The 4,988-nt window shown below is 38.2% G+C and overlaps 1 pseudogene; it reads left to right on the forward strand.

Annotated features, from left to right (window-relative positions):
* Positions 1-291: 291 nt before the first annotated feature.
* LOC102764529 lies at positions 292-1,264 on the forward strand (annotated as a pseudogene).
* Positions 1,265-4,988: the final 3,724 nt, after the last annotated feature.

Here is a 4,988-nt window from a genome sequence, read left to right on the forward strand (position 1 = left end):
TGAATAACAGGATCTGCACTTGATGTCTGTGTTTGTGTTAATGTCTATGTGGAATAGATGTCTGTGTCTGATGAAATCACAAAATTATTTTTATTCTTTCTGTTTATTGATAGTTTCCTTATATTTAGGTTATACCATATAAATGACATCCACATGTGATAATTACTTAGATCTGGAAGTGCTTCAGTTACCCATAACTAAATCTGAAAGCTGAGATCAGGCTCTCTGCTATTCCTGATCGACAGACAGCTGTGTCTTCCTGTGCAGTGCCAGTCTCAACCTTGAGACACAATGGTGAAGGTCTGAGTGAACGAATTTGGCCTCATTGGGCTCTTGGTCACCAAGGCTGCTTTTAACTCTAGCAAAGTGGATATTGTCACCATCAATGACCCCTTTATTGACCTCAACTACATGATCTACCTGTTCCAAAGCACAGTCAAGGCTGAGAAAGGAAAGCTTCTCATGAATGGAAAGTTCATCTCCATCTTCTAGGAGTGAGTTCCTGCCAACATCAAATGGGGTGATGCTGTACTGAATATGTTGTGGAGTCCACTGTGTCTCCACTATCTTGGAGAAGGCTGGGACTCACTTGAAGGATGGAGCCAAGAGGGTCATCATCTCTGTACCTTCTGCAGATGCCATCATGTTTGTGGTGGGTGTGAACCATGAGAACTATGACAACTCCCTCAAGATTGTCAGCAATGCTTCCTCTACCACCAACTGCTTGGCCTCTCCTGGGAAATGTCATCCATGACAACTTTGGCATCAGGGAGAGACTCCTGACCACATTCCATGCCATCACTGTAAACCAGAAGACTATGGGTGGCCCCTCTGGGAAGCTGTGGTATGATGGCCGAGAGACTGTCCAGAGCATCATTCCTGTCTTGCCTGTCACTGCTATGGCTCTGGACAAGGTAATCCTGAGCTGAATGAGACTCTCACTAACATGGCCTTCCGTATCCCCAACCCCACTGTGTCAGTTGAAGATCTGACCTGCTGCCTGGAGAAAGCTTCCAAATAAGATGACATCAAGAAGGTAGCAAAGCAGGCATCAGCGTGCTCTCTCAGGGGCATCCTGGGCTATATTGAGGACCATTTTGTCTCCTACAACTTTAACAGTGACACCCATTTCTCCACCATTTATGCTGGGGCTTGCACTGCTCTCAATGATTACTTTGTCAAACTCATTTCCTGATATGACAGTAAATTTGGCTACAGCAATAGGGTGGTGGACCTTATGGCCTACATGACTTCCAAGGTATAACAGCCCCCTGGACCACCAGCTCCAGAGAGAGGAAGAAAGGCCCTCAGCTGATCAGAAGTCCTTGCACCAAACTGAGCCCCCAACACTCTTGTTTCTATGCCAGGCCTCCACAGTTTCTATGCCAGGCCCCCTGAAGAAGGAGAGGGACTTATGAAGCCCAACCATCAATACAGTTCACTGTATCCGACCAAAGGGAAACAAAAAAAAAGCTGATATCAGTGTTCAAAGTTTTAGTATGCTGCTTGACTAAAACATTTGAGCCTCTAAGTTCTCAAAAACTGGTTGTAAATCTTGCCAAGAGTGGATTACACTATTTCAGTTCTTAACTGTATTAGTTCTTTTTGGAACATAGAAGTGCAAAAGCAAGCACAATTTTTTAATTAAAAAGTCTGCTGGACACTTTCAAACCTTCTAAAAGGTTCTGTCGGCTTCTGTTCTATAAATGTACAAGTCTCCCTTCCCCCATTTAGTGGCAGCTGTTCCTTCACCTGTAATTTGGTGCATAATTTCATAAGCATCTAAGATCCTATGAATCTATATGATGAATCATGGCATGTGTAAACAGATACCAATATGAGATATTCCCTAATGGATGGATAATATGGGAAGTGTTCTTTTTGTTGTTGTTTGTTTGTTTTGTCATAATTTTGTTGTATTCATCATATGGATAAACATATGTAATTGAAATAGGCATATGACAGCCACTAATACTCTTTTCCATACTACATCGTAAGCATAAGCATTAATAAGCTACTATATGTAAAGGGGGGGGGGTGCTTCAAATACATGTAGTCATTTCCTTTTTATCCAATAGGCTTTAGTTCTCATAAGGTAGGTTGATTTCAGGCTGACTTTGGCAGATTCAATAGAACCTAAAAGAATGTTTAACATTCTCACTAGTGTGATTGACTTATGGAAATCTCTCCACTATTCTTTTTTCCCACATGCTTAATATTTTTTATCACACAGTGACTACCAATATATCACCAAATAAGTAAAAAAATGAAACATTGATGGAACTAAAAGGCCCTTCACGTAACATCCTAATCACTATAATCCCACCTCCCCAAAATGTAGTCATGATCTTGACTGTTATAATCACTTTCTTGCTTTCCATTATTAGAGTTACCATATAAACATGAATCTCTAAATACTACAAATCACGTCTGTATTTTTTAAATTATGTAACAAAATGATACATCATGTGCTATTTCATGTATCTTTAATTCACTCATCATTGTGGTTGTAAGATCATGCTGTAGGTAGATGCATTTCCTTTGTTTTTGTCCATCTTTGGTGTACTCTTAGCCGGATAAAGCATGATTTAGCTATCCATTCTCCTCTTCTCTACTGTTCTTGAAGACACAATTTATTGTGTTTGAATGTTGGCTAGGAAGCTAACAGTATGACATTCAAAGTAATGTCACTTCTCTAAGCTATTATCTAGCATGCTCAGCTGCCCTATCTCTTTATTATAAGAAAACTGTCACCCACCTCCCACCCCTTCCCGGCCTAATTCTAGTCTGCCTCTGTATTGTTTTTTAAGGAATTGACTATGGAATATGGCCTTGAACATTATATTCTCAGATGTTTTGAAGCAGTAAAATTCAGGTAGGACCAAGAAACCTGTCAGTTTTATAAATACGAAGGTTATTGTGACATTTATATATATTAAAATTTGGGAGGCAACTGTAATAGAAACTCTTAACTTATAAATTCTTGTAGTGGTTAAATCTTAATCAGGGAAGCAACTGATTCTCAAAGCAATAGGTTACGTTTGTACTTTTATTTCTATCTAAGTCTAATAGCCTTGTCCTATGTTAGAGGATATCATCCTATCGCCCCTCCTCTCAACACTATTCAATAGTCTCTGGAACAGATCTCTTTTCTGCAGCACATTAGGTCATTTGGATATTGGAGTTCTGCCTCTCTAACAGAAACCTACCTCTCTCCAAGACCATTATGTCAAATCTTCAGAAAAGACTATTTTTTCAACCACTTTCTCTGATTCATGAGTATGAAAGATCATAGAGGGGTCAGCATTTTTGTCTGTTTTCACGGTCAATCTCAGGCCATTGTTAAACCACTATCATTCACAATCCCTAATATTTGAAACATGTTTTTGAAAACTTTCTGTATGTCATTAATTGGTACTAATAATAGGCTGAAAATCAAACATGCTGAGACATCAGTTAATATGTTCATTACCATTAGTACGCACCTTCCACCAATTTTCTAATAACAATTCTTTAAGTGTAATTTAAATAGATAGTCAAACAAACATGTTAAGTTCTATGGCCGGTTACTTATCCCTGTGGCAAGTTAATTACAGAAAGACAGAATGGCATGATTTATTTTTCACAAAGTCAAGTGGGTTTTCTGCCCAATACCTTGTATTCATCTAGACCAGACATTTTTAACCCTTTTCATCTCATGGCACACATAAACTAATTACTAAAATTCTGTGGCACACCAAAGAATATAGTTTTTGCTGATCTGACAACAAATAGGTATAACTATAATTGATTAACAAAAAATAATAGTGATTACCTACCCTTTTTTTTCCAAAGTGATTTTTAAAAAATCATGTTCCTATACTTGTATATAAGGATTTCTGGAAATAAGAATTAACCCATCAGATGCAACCTTATTATGTGACATGACCAATAAGATGCCAGTCTATTATATGACCTATATGTTTATAGTTCAAGATAGGGCATTCACACCAGATGGCTATTGTTATGTTGGCCATTGTCATTTTTTTTTTATTTGACAATCTAAGGGAAAGGAGATTAGCACCTGTGAGTAAATATCAGGTATACCATGTTTTAAAAATCCTTGTGGTATACTAGTGTCCCATGGCACACTGGTTGAAAGTTGCTGATCTACACTATTACAAATTGATTGTTTCAAGATATGCTCTAATCACTTTGTAGGTTATCAAAATTAAGATAACTGATCTTTAATTACTGTTAAAAACCAAGACCACAGGGCCCAATGGTGCCACTTATACTAAGTCCCATGTAACCAAACTGAAAGTTAACATACTTACAAGTATTTGCTCTTCCAAAAATGGAATCTTAAACCAGTCATGGACTTGCCCGATCATGACTAGTTAGGTAATCTGCCTGCCATTACTTCAAGGAATGTAACCTTGTACTAACCAACTTGCTTTGTGCCTAGTATAACTTCTTTGTTTCTACTCCCTTCTGTCTATAAAAGTCTTTTAGTTTTTTACAGTTCCCTGGAGCTTTTTTCTATTTGCTACATAGGATGCTACCCAATTTGAATTGCTTTTTGCTCAAGTACACTTCCAAAAATGTTATGTTAATATATATTAGTTTACCTTTTAACATTAGCCAAGTCAACTTTTTCTCCTCTTTAAAAATATGAGCATGAATGATGTCTTTCTCTGCATTTCAAGTACTCCCCCCTCCAATATTCTGTTTCAAATAGAGCTGATATTTCCATAAAGTCATCTAGCAAATGGCTTAGAATAAATGCTGTTTGCTTATCTGATTTAAATGAACCTTATTATTACTATTATTTTGGCAAGAATTTCTTTCTTCCGCCCAGCCGGGTGTAGCTCAGCGGTAGAGCGTCGACCTAGGAACCAAGAGGTCACCGGTTCGATTTCCGGTTAGGGCATATGCCCAGGTTGTGGGCTTGATCCCCAGTGGAGGGCATGCAGGAGGGTGCCGATCAATGATTCTCTCTCATCATT

Source organism: Myotis davidii, unplaced genomic scaffold, assembly GCF_000327345.1.
Source record: "Myotis davidii unplaced genomic scaffold, ASM32734v1 scaffold187, whole genome shotgun sequence".
Taxonomy (NCBI): Eukaryota; Metazoa; Chordata; class Mammalia; order Chiroptera; family Vespertilionidae; genus Myotis; species Myotis davidii.